The sequence below is a fragment of the Aquarana catesbeiana genome, linkage group LG01 (assembly GCF_042186555.1).
Source record: "Aquarana catesbeiana isolate 2022-GZ linkage group LG01, ASM4218655v1, whole genome shotgun sequence".
Classification (NCBI taxonomy): domain Eukaryota; kingdom Metazoa; phylum Chordata; class Amphibia; order Anura; family Ranidae; genus Aquarana; species Aquarana catesbeiana.
The window spans coordinates 251,692,207-251,708,764 of NC_133324.1; the positions used below are offsets into that span (position 1 = coordinate 251,692,207).

General features: G+C 40.8%; 1 long non-coding RNA gene and 1 pseudogene across 1 annotated transcript in view; one reads left to right on the plus strand and one right to left on the minus strand.

The window, feature by feature from the left end:
• Positions 1-16,558, minus strand: part of LOC141140593 (uncharacterized) — a 100,067-nt gene that overhangs the window by 56,400 nt on the left and 27,109 nt on the right. Inside the window, exon 2 of the long non-coding RNA XR_012243958.1 lies at positions 9,639-9,704. This is a non-coding gene — a long non-coding RNA (uncharacterized lncRNA). The remainder of the gene's footprint in view (positions 1-9,638; positions 9,705-16,558) is intronic.
• LOC141124082 (uncharacterized) lies at positions 4,605-5,218 on the plus strand (annotated as a pseudogene).

Genomic DNA, 16,558 nt, shown 5'->3' on the forward strand with positions numbered 1-16,558 from the left:
CACCTTGGTTGTCACCTTGGTTGTCATCAGTGTTGGAGATACAACAGCTTTCAGCTTAGCCTATTAACTGCAGTTCTCAAACAGGACACTAGATGTCGCTAATGCTATCCCCACTTCAGTCCATCATGAACGCTGCTGCCAGGCTCATCCACCTCACAAACCGCTCAGCGTCTGCTACACCCCTCTGCCAATCCCTCCATTGGCTGCCAATCAGTCACCGAATTAAATTCAAGATACTAACTATAACTTACAAAGCCATCCACAACCTGGCCCCCAGCTACATCTCTAACCTAGTCACAAAATACCAACCTAATCATTCTCTTCGCTCCTCCCAAGACCTCCTGCTCTCAAACTCCCTTGTCACCTCATCCCATGCTCGCCTTCAGGACTTCTCCAGAGCCTCCCCCATCCTCTGTAATGCTCTACCCCAATCTGTCTGATTTTCTCCTACTTTATCCACTTTCAGACGATCCCTGAAAACTCATCTCTTCAGAGAAGCCTATCTGGCCCCCCTCATAACAACTGTACATTTATCTTCTCAATCAGCACATCACCCACAGTTATTACCTCTTGTATCTCTTGACCTTCCCTCTTAGATTGTAAGCTCTAAGGAGCAGGGCCCTCTGATTCCTACTGTATTAAAGTGTATTGTATTTGTACTGTCTACCCTCAAGTTGTAAAGCGCTACGTAAACTGTTGGCGCTATATAAATCCTGTATAATAATAATAATAATAATGCTCAGTGGTATGCTGTGCTGTGCAGTTTTCTATGATATGTTGTATTTCCTGTGTATAGTGTTGTACTTGTTTTCTTTTTCCTGTCTGTGTACTTCTTGCGAGTGTGAGCTGTGAGACCCTGGGAGCCGTGACCTGGAGCCAGACTGCAGCGCAGTCCATCCTCAACACTAGAGGCTCTGGTGAACACCTGCTGGTTCTTAGATGCCGCGCCCTAGGGAAACTATGCTCTAGCTCCCAGTGGGATCTGTGTCAGTGTTCCAGTAGACCTGCTTCCTGAACTTCCCAGGGTTCAATCCGCAGCAGTCAGTCCTAGGGTCTACTACCTTAGCGGTGCACTCCTGACTTCCAGGAGTGCATCTGTCACCTGGTCTCAGGTGACCTGACAACAATTATCAGTTATGGAAGTTCAAAAAGGAAATGCTATTATCCAGAGATGACTTGTGGGAGGTTACCACCACAGAGAGGCCACAGGATAATAATCAGGACTGGGACAAGAAAAACAGACAGGCACGGGCCACCATAAGTTTACTAGTGGAGGATGATCAGCTCATTCATATATGTCATGAGGACACAGCGAAAGGCATGTGGGACATACTGAAAAGACGGCATGAAAGATCCAGTTTAAACAGCAAGCTGTTTTTGCTGCGGAAACTTTACAAAATGAGACTTGGCAGAGAACAAGACATGCAGGAGCATATAAATGCAATGCTGGAAGTGATTGCGCAACTCAGATCAATCGGGGAGAATATCACAGACAGTCACACTGCAGCCATGTTGTTATGCAGTTTGCCTGATACATATACTGCCCTAATCAATGCACTGGTGACACGACCTGTGACAGATATGACGCTAGCATTTGTAAAAACCAGGCTCATAGATGAGTATCAGAGAAGAAAGAAATTAGTGCATGACTCCACAGAAACCGACACCAGAACCGCTTTTAAAGTTACAGATGCAAAGTTACACAGGAAAGAGACCAGAGTGTGTTTCAGATGCCACAAACAGTGACACATAAAGAAAGACTGTACTATATGGAAAGCAGAGCAAATGAGACAGTCTCCCTCTTATGCTAAACAAAGGGTCAAAACCATAATCAATGGTCCATGGGAAGGAAACTGGAATGCCACATTTAAAACGACAGGCAACAACAAATGTCAAGGCTGGTGCATCGATTCCGGGGCAACCAGTCACATGACGAGTGATAGAAGTTTCTTCACAGAACTTAATCTGAACAACAAAGAAACTATTTACCTTGCAGATGGAAGCAAAATACATGCAGAAGGATATGGGCATGGAACCCTTGTATGCCCGGATGATGCGGGACACAATTTAGCCATACCAGTGAAAAATGTGCTCTATGTTCCTAATCTAGAAGGAGGACTCTTATCTGTGAAGCGTCTAACAGCCACAGGACTCACTGTAAAATTCCAAGGTGAGAAGTGTTCTATTCTAAACAGCAAACAGTCAATAGCAAGTGCCAAGCTGGATGATCATCTATATCACCTCGACACAGTGAAGGAAAAGGTGAGACTATGCACACACAAGCACAATGACTGTATACATATATGGCACAGACGTCTAGTTCACAGACACCAAGAATGCATACAGGAACTACAAAGGAGGAATCTGACAAGGGATCTAACAGTATCCCCTTGTCCAGTTACTGTTAAGTGTGAATGTTGCATTAAATCCAAAGCAACAAGAGCAACACTTCCCAAAGTCAGTCAGAAGAGAGCTTCAAGGCCACTTGACTTAGTTCACAGTGACGTGTGTGGTCCCCTAAACCCACCCACACCTGGAGGCAACAGGTACATAGTGACTTTCATAGACGACTATTCAAGATACACAGTCACCTACCTAATGCAACACAAGAGTGAAGTTATCGACAAATTAAAACACTATATAACAAAGACCAGTAACAAGTTTCAGAGGAAGCCTCTCATACATCGGAGCGATAATGGAGGTGAATTCACAGGAAGTACAAGAGTACTTAAAACAGAATGGAATAGAACATCAAAAGACAGTCCCTTATACACCAGAACAAAATGGAGTAGCTGAAAGAAAGAATAGAACTCTGACTGAAATGACCAGATGTATGCTGACAGACTCTGGACTACCACAAAAATACTGGGGTGAGGCAGCCATGACAGCTACATATTTGCAGAACAGACTTCTTTCCAGAACAGTGAAGAAAACCCCATATGAACTATGGCACAACAAGAAGCCAAGTGTAAAACACCTAAGGCCCCTTTCACACGGGACGGATCCGTGTTGATCCGCCCCGTGAACATCCGCTGCTCAGCGGGGATTGCTCCGTTTTCCCCAGCTGAGCCGGCGGATGACAGGGCGGGACCCGCACACTGTGCAGGGACCACCCCGTCAGATCTCCGCTCTCCCCTATGGGGGATCGGAGGAACACGAACTGTCTGTCCGTGTTCCTCCGATCCGCTCTGCAGACGGATAGAAAAATAGGATTTTCTTCCGTCCGCAGAATCGGACGAGAGCGGAGCCGGATGACATCGGGTGTTTGCGGATGTACATCCGCTGACACCCGCTATCCCATAGGGATGGCTGTATGTCCGTATTTCATCCGAAAACGGATGGATGAAATACGGACATACGGTCCGCATGTGTGAAAGGGGCCTAAGAGTTTTTGGATGCAAAGCATTCATCTACATACCTGAAGAAAAACGCACCAAACTCCAGAACAGAGCTTTTGAAGGTATCTTCATTGGATACAGTGACAATGTTAAGGGTTACAGAATCCTAAATCCCCCAAACAACAAGGTTACCATTAGCAACAGCATAACTTTTTTTTAAGATTTAAGAGACAATGTAATGACACAAGTAGAAGCGAGAATAAAAGAGAAAACTGACATTGACCAGCCCATCTCTGTAACTTCCGAACAAACAGTTGAAGCAAGTGCAGACTCAGCCAGCACTGAAGAGCAGAAACAAGAAGACTCAGACACAAAAATGAGACGTTCAACAAGAGAAAACAAAGGTAAACCACCTATACGTCTCTCATACAAAGCAAGTACTGCCAATATCAATGAATTTGTGAGCTGGGAAGACATATCTCAACTTTCAGAACAAGAAGCAAGTAAACGGATAAAGGCTGCTGAGGAAGAGATGAAATCCATGCATGACACCAAAACATAGACACTTACAGAACTACCACCCGGAAGGAAAGCCATAGGCCGTAAATGGACTTTTAAAGTGAAATACAATGCAAATGGCACAATTGAACGGTACAAAGCAAGACTAGTAGCCAAGGACTATTCTCAAAAATACGGAGAGGACTATGATGAGATGTTTGTACCAGTAGTCAAGCATGCTACAATACGGACTTTACTGACAATAGCCTTCATAAGGAAAATGCAAGTGAAACATTTTGATGTGAAAACCGCGTTTTAACAGAAGAAATTTTCATGGAACAGCCGCCAGGATTCAAAGACGAACAAAGGTCAGACCTAGTATGCCATCTTCGCAGGAGTATATATGGTCTAAAGCAAGTAGCCAGGGCTTGGAATATAAAAATAAATGAAGTGCTTACACATCCCAACTTTCTAAGGAGTAAAGCAGACCCCTGCTTATACACAAAGAAATTGGCAAATCGATGGGTCTATATGCTCATTTATGTGGATGATATCCTGATTTGTTTTGAGCAAGAAAGGGATGAAGCAGTAATACTGGAAAAACTAAATCAGCACTTTGACACCAAAGATCTTGGCAACATAAAGAATTACCTCGGTATCCAGATCGAGAGAGAGGAAGATGGCAGCTTTCTTCTGAACCAAAGGCACAAAATACAAGAAATAATTGAAACATTTGGAATGGAAGACGCCAAACCGGTAAAGTCTCCCATGGAACACAACTACCTAAAGGAGATGAATTGTCAAGATAGCCCATTACCTACTAATACTCAATACAGAAAAGCAATAGGGAAATTGCTGTACCTTACTACTGCTACAAGGCCGGACATTGCAGCAACTGTTGGCATCCTATGTAGAAAGATTTTGATGCCAAGTAAAAAGGACTGGAATGCTGTAAAGCGAATCATTCGCTATTTTAAAGGGACTTCACACTACAAGTTAACGTTACCAGCATGAAAGCACCCTAACAGGATATGTGGATGCTGACTGGGCCGGAGACACCAGTGACAGAATATCTACCAGTGGCTATTTATTCTTTCTGTCAGGTGGTACCATCAGTTGGACTAGTAGAAAGCAACTCTCTGTTACACTGTCATCTACTGAAGCAGAATATGTTGCTGTAGTGCAGGCAAGCCAAGAAGGTATATGGCTGAGACAGTTATTAACAGACTTGGGTCAACCACAGTTGGGACCAACAGAAATCTATGAGGACAATCAAGGATGCCTTGTACTTGTGCACATGGAAGGAGTTAATTCAAGAACCAAGCACATGGATGTGAAGTTTCACTTTCTTAGGGATCTTCAAGAGCAAGGTCTTCTTGAGTTACTTTATTGCCCAACCGAGGATATGACAGCAGATATCCTTACAAAGCCCCTGACCGCTGAAAGACATTCATGGCTTACAAAGAAGATGGGTTTAACAGACTAAGCCTTAGCTGTTGAGAAAGGGTGTTGGAGATACAACAGCTTTCAGCTTAGCCTATTAACTGCAGTTCCCAAACAGGACACTAGATGTCGCTAATGCTCAGTGCTATGCTGTGCTGTGCAGTTTTCTATGATATGTTGTATTTCCTGTGTATAGTGTTGTACTTGTTTTCTTTTTCCTGTCTGTGTACTTCTTGCCAGTTATGTTCCAATAAAGAAGTCAGTTCCAGTTACTCCACAACCTCTGATCTGAATTGACTCCACTGCACCTAGCAATTGCATCAATATATTCAAAGATATCCAAAGATATCCGTTCCCCAGACGACGCCATTTGTGGTGAAACGTACGTAAGCGTTCCCCAGACGACGCCATTTGTGGTGAAACGTACGTTGGGAGGTTGACGCTCTGACGTCATCGCCATTTTAGTGTGGACGGGTGCTCGCTATGCCGGCCGGCTGTTTGCTGTATTTTAATCTACTTATGTAAGTTTCCTACCTTTTGTATTAAACCATTTTGCCAGTATTACACTATGGCCAGTTTCTTTTTATCTACATGCCTGTGAGACGAGAGTTTGGGGTCTTCGCCATATCCTCCTAGCCATGCTGTATGCAGTCTAAGTACACCAGCTGGATTTCTCACACCAGGACGTAATACAGGCTGTTTTTGCTTGCCTTGCGGTAAGCGCAATATTTGTGTGGTGGCGGATCACTGAGTGTGGTGTCTCTCTCATCTTCACCGCTGAGTTTGGTTGTGTCTACTCAAGGGTTTCTCTCTTGCTGTATTTTAATTTACCTATGTGAGTTTTCTACCTTTTTTTATTAAATCATCTTGCCAGTATTACACTATGGCCAGTTTCTTTTTATTTACATGCCTGTGAGACGGAAGTCTGGGATCCTTGCTATATCCTCCTAGCCATGCTGTACATGCTGTACACAGTTTAAGTACACCAGCTGGATTTCCCATACCAGGACGAAATATAGGCTGTTTTCTGCTTGCCTTGTGGTAAGCGCAATATTTGTGTGGTGGCGGATCACTGAGTGTGGTGTCTCTCTCATCTTCACCACCGAGTTGGTTGTGTCTACTCAAGGGTTTCTCTCTTGGACTGATTTTGATTAATCAATTTATATAAGGATTTCCATCTATTATACATGGACACCATTTTTTGATTTATAGATATATGTATAGACTTATGTATATTTCTTTGATTATTGCAATGTTCTACACATACACATGTATTTTTCAACAGAAGTTTTCAAGATTACTTCACATGTCTCACTAATATTTAGCGTGGTTATTTCTTTTTTCCACCTAGCAATTTCACTCTGCAACAATCAGAACATTTGTCCCACCTGGAAAATTTCACCTCGCCTTAAGTTTTCGTTTTACTTTTGTCTCAGTGACAACAGTCACCAAAACAAATATAGGGATGAATTTCCCCAGAGGAGACACAGACCACAATTAAAACGTGGAACATGGTTCAACCCTTCCCTAATCTAAAGCAATGAAAGGATATTCAACTTTTTCATTTGCAGTTATTGAAAATCATAGACTGCTACAAACTGAAAGAGAATGGTCATTTTTAAGAACCTTATATTTATTAATGGCTTTTATTTAATTATTTTTATCAGACCAGTTTTTACAAAATTAAAGTTACAATTTAAATGAACAAAGTTCCAGCTGTTATAATGGTTATCTATAGATGCACATGCCCTTATATTTTTGTGCATCCTCCCCTTATCTTTCCCTCCCTTACAGTATTTTTCTCTAACTTATGACCTCAGTTACAAACAAATTTTCAGGTAATGACAGTCAGGAAGGAAACTGGTGCATTATAAAGCTCGAGTTAGACTAAAAGCCAAAAAAGACCTTGAAAAAGGAAACAAATGACTGCTTGGTCAGTATTTTATGTACCAGCTACATGGTAACCAGCTCTTAATCTTTTAGATAACATAGTATTGATTAGTAAACCTATCAGAAAGACCATCAGAGCAGGACACCAGAGTGTTATCTACCTAATAACCTGCCTTGGGTGACAAAGTGCACAATGAAAATTGAAAAACAATATTTCCTAGCTGTCCTACAGCATATCTCAGTGTGTGCCTACTCTGTGCCCTCTGCCTCAGTACAGCAACTGGGATGTGAGTATTTGGGTAAAATCCCCACAGATACAGGGAAGTATACCTATACTTGCGTTAGAGCTTTAAACTATTTACCACAAATATCAAATAAACTTTTTATAGCACATCCAATGGTATAAAACTGTTTAACATGAACCGCATAACACCATATTCTGAGCTTGGCATAATATTTGTAACAGAATTGGTAATCAGCCAATTAAAATTGTACTTTGCAGTTTACTATAAAAGTGCAATATTAGAACCAATAATGCAAAACAAAGTCAGAATGGCATGCATACATTTCAGAATAATATATAAAAGATTATGAAAGCTGCACAAACATGGACTCTTTAAAGACTCTGTGGCTCAATAGAGGTAATATGTGTCTGCAAGGTTTAGTTTAGTGGAACACTTATGGTAGTTAAGTATTGCATTTATTATAGAGGCCTACACACCTGTCCATAATGAGGGACAACAGAGGCTGAACGAATGACAGAGGGATTTGGTTCCAAATGAGGGACAGTTGGGAGGTATGCAGCCTGGCTAAAACTCTATAACAACAGAAAGTTGAGTTGAAAACCACCACTTTAGTAAACAAATTTAGAAAACAGTCTACTTCACACTTATCCTCATAAACAGCATCTATCTCAGGGAAGTCACAGAAGGGTCACCCCACTGGAACCTGAGTATTCTGGTAGCAATTAAAGGTGGAGGGTGGGTCCCAACAGTAGATGCATTTTCCGGAGAAGTTGCATGCTAATAGGCTTCTGCCTAGCTGCCTTTATGATGGTACAGTGGAGGCCTCCCACCTGGCTGCAGAACATTTGTGCAGCTACCTCTGTCTCATCTGCTGTGGCCTCCTGGACCCCGAGCTGCTGAGTGATGGAAACAAAAGAACATGTTAATACATACAAAAATCACCCCAGCACCCCTCATTAGACCCCTCTAATATCACCCTGGCAGGTCTTTACTTGTCTCCTATGATGATTGCAGCCTCACACATTGTCTACCACATGGCCCTCACATAAACTTAAATGGAACATTGTCTTGCAGTATGGGTACTTCCCAGTCAAGTCAATGAGGCATTAATACATATGCAGGGCAGTAGACAGCTGCAGCTAATGAAGGAGATAAGTAAGGACCTGGAGGGGAAGGGGGTTAGTATATTGCGGATCTAGTGAGGAGAGCTAGAGGGATTTTTTTTACAGTTCCTAATCTATTCCTTTAAATACAGCACAAACAAATTTCAAATAGAAAAAATGACAGAAAATTATTGCAGTGGATATATTGCCATATTGTATTTCTTCTAATGATACAAATCTTACTCCGTTATAGTCCACAATGTACATCATACAAAAAAAATATATGCAGATCGGAAGGAATGGCAATGCACCATCTGGTGGTTGTACATTATATTTTTTTCTTTTATCTTTTATGCAGTTTCTGACCTGGGGAGGTCTGTAGTAGGTGGCTGTTATGCCCTCTAGAGACACTTACTAAAAAATCATTATACATTACAACATAACAGTGTTGAATTTAACATTCATAATTCACTTCTTCATGATGTTTGATTCAGAAATTCATAAGGAATGAATGCTTATTTCTTGGCACATCCCACTAAATTTATGGACTTTTTGTTTCTTAAATGATGATTTAATTATACGTTTGGCATGTATACACATTTATGTTTAATTAAACCTTTGGACAGAATAAATGTGCTTGCTGTTGCATTGTGACAGTTGATGGCTGACCCATTCTTTTAGCGAAACCCAGCTCCCATATTGCATTAAAACTTATGAATACAACTTCATACAAGACATAATTATTCAAAGATGAATAATAGAAAGATGTAAAGCACCGCATTTCTTTGCCCACTGTAATGGCTTGTGCTCCATATATCAAGACATTTTCAAATTATCCTTGACCTCTTGTAAGCCTATTATACAGCACATCACAGATAAAACATTACTGCAGCTGAAGTTCTCTCCACAAATCTCCAATAAACTACGCAGAACACTTTGGTTTGCTTTCCAAGTTACATTCAAGGACCCTCTGTGACATATACATTGTAAGACGCAATACGGAAAGGCGATAAGGGGAAATAGCCTATAAAACCACATAGACAGATTAGAAATACAGAGGTTGACATAAAAACTTCTGCAGATGGAGGATGTGATAGACATAAGTAACTTTGTATACTCACCAAATTTAGGACTGTTTTGTATTCTGACACTGACATATCTGGCTGTACAAATAAGTATTCTATTACCTTGGAAAGAAAGAAAATATGTTTATATATACCAATTCAAATTGAAAAATAGAAATGTATTGTGCTAGCCTGATAGAACCAGTTAGCAAATTGACTGTAAATGTTTTAAGTGTGTTAAAGCACAACTGAACCTTTCATTTAAGTTCACATAAAACATTCCAGATGCATTAAAATAAAAGATGTGCAAAGTCTTACAGCTTCTTTTCTTTTTAAAGTAGCCACAGCATGAGTGGAAATGCCAATACCATGCCATTAGCTGCAAGGAAGGACTCATTGGGATGCAGGGATCTCGTGGGAGTGGTCAAACATGCCCCCTACTGAGTTCAATCTATAGCCCTTCAATCTGGCCCTGACTTAGCAAAGAGACCATTGCTTTCACACAGATTACAAGGTTCCTTCTCTGCAGCATGTTGGCAGAGCACAGGCTTTTCTATCTCGGCTGTGGCTTATTTTTAAAGAAAACAAACTGTAAGACGAAGCACACTTTTTATTGTGACGCACCTGGAATGTATTCACAGATTTAAACTGGAAGTTCAGTTGGACGTTAAAATTACTAATTTGAGTTGACTGTAAAATTACAGATCTTGCAACAATTCTCTGAAACAGACACTCTCAGTTTTGCTCATTGAGCAAATCAGCAGAAATCTGCCTGTAAAAAAAGCAAATATACTATTTTTATTTATAGGATGTTCATTTCACTTAGTGTTTTTTTTTTTTATTTGTCGTATTTCCTTTTCTTGTTGTGTATTTAAGTGTTTTTGTTCTGGCACTTTACATTTTTTATTTCATGAAATGTTTTCCTTTCTGTGAAAAAAATTATGTTAATGAATGAGGCTAATGAGAGAGCTTTTCCAGCACAATAACAACTCCAGGGCAGTTAAAAGGAGTTTCTCTAACCCTTAGGAGCCATTTTAACCCACTGCACCCTTAACAACCAACACAAAAACAACTTATTTTAGCCTTCCCTTTTGACTGCAAGGCATTTTGCCAAAATCTCCTGGTTTTTGACCATATTTCTGGGGGAATCAAACTTACAAATTTTGCTCATCCCAACCTATTTTTTCTGAACACATGGGTATTTGGATGTTGCCTCCCACTTCTGAGTTTAGTAGCTCCTCCCGATATGTGTTTTTTTAATATAAAAAAATACAGCAGAAAGTGCAGGTTAACAGACCTTAAAGGGGTTGTAAAGTCTCAAGTTTTTTAACTTTAATGCATTCTATGCATTAAGGTGAAAAACCTTCTGTGCTGCAGCTGCCCCCAGAGCCCCCCCCCCCCTTTTTCTTACCTGAATCCGTTGGTTCCAGGGAAGAGCAGGTGCCCAGCAGCTCCAGCCTCTGTTTCCATCTTCATTGGATAGATTGATAGAAGCAGGAGCCATTGGTTCCTGCTGCTTTCAATCAAATCCAGTGACACGAGAGCGGGGGCAGGGCCGAGTCCCACTGTTTGTGTCAATGGACACAGCAGTGGGACTCGTAAGCACACCCGCTCAGGTGCCCCCAGGGAAAGCGGCTCTCTGGGGGGGCACCAAATGAAGAGAAGGAGCCAGGAGCGCAGCCAGGGCACCCCAGAAGAAGAGGATCAGGGCTGCTCTGTGCAAAACACTTGTACAGAGCAGGTAAGTATAACATGTTTGTTATTTAAAAAAAAACAAAAACTTTACAATCACATTAAACTTGCATATGCAAAGCTACTGCTGAAAGAAAACATAAAATATTTATATAAAACAGTTTTAATCATAGCCTTTTTTAACTGAAAGTTTGCATATTTGTTATGTGGTACATTATATTGCATGAAAACAGTACAAAATGTTTTTAAGGTTTTCTAAAGAGTAATGTTGGGTAATATACAGTTGTGTGAAAAAAGTATTTGCCCCTTTCTGATTTTTTTTTTTTTGCATATTTGGCACACTTAAATGACTCAGATCATCAGACAAACTTTATTATTACACAAAGATAACCAGAGTAAATACAAAATGCAGTTTTTAAATGATGGTTTCATTAATTAAGGCAAAAATGCTGTCCAAACCTGCATGGCTTAATGTGGAAAAGCAATTGCTCCTTAAACCTAATAACTGATTGTGCCACCCTTGGTGGCAACAACTGCAATCAAGTGTTTGTTATAACTGGCAAGTCTTTCACATAGCTGTGGAGCAATTTTGGCCCACTCTTCTTTGCAGAATTGTTTTAATTCAGCCACATTGGAGGGTTTTCCAGCATAAACGGCCTGTGTAAGGTGATAATACAGCATCTCAATTGGATTTAAGTCCGGGCTTCGACTAGGCCACTCCAAAACCTAAATTTTGCTTTGTTTGAACCATTTGGATGTGGACATGCTGGTCTGCTGACAAGGTGTGCTGGGGTGCCACCTCCAGAATGAATAGCACCAACACATGTAATATGCTTTGCCATGTGTACAACAAAATAATAGTGTGAATGGGCTATTAGGGGTGCATTGTTACTATACATGGGAAATAACACTTTTAAACTCTACTCTACTAAATATATTTTAACAGCCTAACAATAGACAAGAAAAACCATGAAATCAACTAATGTGTCTGGTAATCCTTATAGCGAACTTAATGAACTACTTGCTGTCTTTTGATGTTAAATACACCATTAATAAGTGCAAAACTAATTGTTGATTCTGCCTGGCATCCGTGAGCTCACAACCTCCTAGACAAGCAGCCCAAGCTGCAGTGAAATCTCAAGCAATGTTATTAGCCCTCACCAGTTCACCATGTGAAGTACAGAACAAACTCCTTCCCTTATGCTATGGAGACATGGAGAAATTTTAAAATGGTGGTCAATCAAATCAACTGTGAGGTAGCTTCCAGTGCTCCAGCCTGGCCAACCCTATACACTGCATGAGTCCTCAGAGACTGGGTCACACCAGAAACTGTGCCATGACTCTGGACCTGGGGAGAGCTCACACGGTACACAGAGGTCTGGAAAGCACCACAAGTAGAGCCTTGTGCCTGAAGGTTACATTTGAGGTTAGCCTCATGTAAGGAAGGTCAAAATCCCATCAGAAAAAGGAGACCAGTGCAGGCATATGCACATACTCATAAGGCTACCCATACCTCTCTGCATAGGGTACATGCCAGATGTGCATTAGCAAGCAGCAAAAATTTGCTGCTTGCTAATTTGTTATTGGTGCCAAGTGGTCTATATAGACCAAAGCACTGCAGAAGAAAGTTGTTGAGTGGTCTTCAACTCATCCCTGTTTAGTTGAGACCTGACCTACTGATTCTGCCTCACTGTGTATAACTCGACTTGCCTCCAGACTTGTCCCTGGACCTATGCCTCTTTGTTGTTACCTCAGCCTGCCTTCTGGACTTTGCTTACTGCCTTCTGCCTCGTACTTTGTTTGCCCAGCTGTTACTGACCTCAGCTTGTTTCCTGGACTCTGTCCTTGCATCCTGATTCATTACCAAGCTGCCCGATTGTTCCTGACCTCAGTTTGTGCCTAGACTCTGCCTCTGTTTCTGTATCCAGTACCATGTTGTTCCTGTGCCTCATTCCTGCTTCATGACTCTCAGCTCACTGCTTTATACATCTGGCTGCAACACAGATCTGGTATGACCTGCAACTCTGGCACTCTTGCCACTCTGCACACTCTCACTTTCTGTCACTACCTTCAGGAATGTTGGGCAGGAGGAGAAAGAGAAGCCCCTCATCTACTCAGTTTACTGAATATCTACAGAGTATTTTGATTTAAGAAACAACAAAATGAGAACAAAAAAGGCTGACAAAAACAGTTATGCCGCGTACACACGGTCGGACTTTTCGTCTACAAAAGTCCAACGGACGCCGACGGACTAAAGCTGGCTGGTAATCTGTTCGTGTGTGGGCTTCTCCGGACTTTCAGCAGACTTTTTCAGCCTCAAATCCGACGGACTTTAGATTTGAAACATGCTTCAAATCTTTACGTCGTAACTACGACGGACCCGAAATCCGCTTGTCTGTGTGCTAGTCCGACGGACAAAAACCCATGCTAGGGCAGCTATTGGCTACTGGCTATGAACTTCCTTATTTTAGTCCGGTGTACGTCATCACGTACGAATCCGTCGGACTTTTGTGTGGTCGTGTGTAGGCAAGTCCGTTCGTTAGAAAGTCTGCTGCAAGTCCGCCGAAAGTCCGCCGGAAGTCTGTCGGACAGGCTGTCGGACTTTTGTAGACGAAAAGTCCGACCGTGTGTACGCGGCATTAGAGTTTTCCTTAGGAAAAGATGTCCAACCTCATAAGACACTAGCAAAAAATTACACATAACAATTGGAGGCAGTGTTTTACAGGGGATTGTGGGCAGTTGCAGACTACTTTCTCCACTGCAGGTGGCACTCTTCCGCACTGGCACTTCAGTTGGAGAGGAAGTCAGGAGGAAAACAGTTCCTCTATGGTTTTCTAGGTCACTGGGGAAGCATCTAATTGGATGCTGCCACCCCATGTGACTCTGGCAGCTATCTTGGGGCTGCAAGAGCCTATTTAAGGCCCTGGCTCTCAGGTTTAGCACGCATTTTGGGAGTTGGAGCTGTGAGTGTTCCCAGTTAGATTGTCTTCCCCCTGGGTTTATTGTGAATTGTCTTTACATTGTTTCAATACAAGTTCTGAGACTGATTGTGTTATTCCATGGCTCTGTGCTGTACCCAACCTACAGGCAGGCTAAATATGTTGTGTTTGCCAGTGTCCAAACCTATGGAAGGAGGCAGTATAACCCAAATGTCAAAGAATCACCTTCTTGCGTTCTTCAAAAAAGCATTTAAAAAAGGGCTTTCGTATCTACAAATGTTATTATGAGAGCACCAACAACCCTATTTACACCGAATACTCAGTTACATTTGTGAGTATTGAGTGTTTATTTTATTAAATTGCTGTTTAAAAAGTAGATTAAAAGGGAGTGGTTGTTCATACATACATATGTAGGTATTTAGCAATTATACTCTATTAAGAACATATTATTATTATGTGTATTCATTGATTATTTTTTATTATTCTCTAGAAAAGTGTGCCTTTTTCTTTGTTTCCTTCAAATTCATGGAACACTTAAACATATAGAGGAAGCAAACAGATGGCACTCAATAGGATTAGGCTGTTCTAATTTACACCCATCTTTAGTTTATTCCCATTACAAAATGGAAAGTAAACAATCAGCAAAACAGAACAGGAATAAACAAGTTCAAACCTTGAAAAGAACAAATAGGTCACAGTTCCTAAAATTCTCTGCATTAAGTTTAATAGACTGCACACTCCCTGTTCTGAAAGGCAGAATATTTTTTACTTGGCATCTCTGCTTACATCTGTTGTTCACATTACTCCTTATGTCCTTATTAGTGCTTGTTAACATCCAATAAAGCTATAGCTATAGGGACATTATTATCACGTGGACCTTTAAGTAATTTTACAAGTTTTCATGCATATATTTTCTCAGTTTCTCCCCCACCCCACTGAATCAGACTGTAATAGTCAGTGAGCAGCTGCAGCAGGGGGCTGGGGGCTGATCTGCATTAAACATTTGCAAATGCAACAAAGAACTGTCCAGGTACCAGGATTTACTTAGCCAATCATGTCATAGTAAATACATTTCTACCCTCTATTCTACTCTTACACTCATTAAGACTAAAAGGCTTATGCTGGCTAAAAGTCAATGTCAGGACGACACACCAGATCTTGCAGACGATGCTTGACAGGACATGGTATGGCAAAGTCCCATAATGAGTTCCTTCTGGTCAGATTTTACCACCTCTCTTTTAACTATATCAAATGTAACTCAGCTAGATACCTCTTTGGATATCTGGAAGATTCAGATATGCCTACCTGCTCCAAACTACTCCTCCATCTATTATTTTGCCAAAAAAGTTTGATGGAAATCCTCTGATCCCCCTTCTTTAAGTTGCTTCTTGTTAACAAAAACCTATGGATGTATAAAATAACTCCTAACTCATGAGGCTCGGGGTTGCCCATAAAAATCTGAAAAGTGAAAAGTGCCCCCCCCCCAACACACCTTTAACAGACAGATGTACATCATACAGAAAAGTAAGTGAAGTTTGGAGTTATTTTTATTGATATACCGTATGTATAACAAGCGAACCCAATGTAAACATGGTATAAATATTGTTACTATTATATGGATATACAGTATATATATATATATCTAGATATATCTAGATATATATGGGTAGATAGATAGATAGATAGATAGATAGATAGATAGATAGATAGATAGATAGATAGATAGATAGATAGATAGATAGATAGATAGATAACTGAGAGGAAGCTAAATCCCATATGAGATCTGTAGAATCATACTCTTTAGGACAGAATTGCACATTTAAGTGACCTCTGCTAATGACTAAACATGTACCATGTGTAATGTTCTGCTGTTTTAATGTAAACACTAATATATTTTCTCCTAAAAAAAAATGCATATGCAAATTTTGTATTTTGTCTTAAATATGCTTGAAATGTTTGAAATAAAAACTGCTGTTTACATTATTCAATAGCTCAGGCTCCAATTTAGTCAAAACTAAATGAGCCAGAGTAGTGACTCTAACACACCTCTCAATATATAGTTTTAATTAGAGGGAATGAGCCTGAAGACTGCTTCCAATTTGTTCTCTCAGAAACCCATAGCAGTTGATTTACTAAAACTGGAGAGTGCAAAATCTGGTGCAGCTCTGCATAGAAACCAATCAGCTTCCAGAGTTTTTTTGTCAAAGCTTAATTGAACAAATTGATTGGCTACCAGAAAAAAGGGAATTGTCCCCCAGGAAAAGGGGTTTTCTGGGCAGCAGGCAATATGGAAAAGGTGACACTGAATTAAAAGAATAATCTTTATTAGGACATGATTTCAAAATG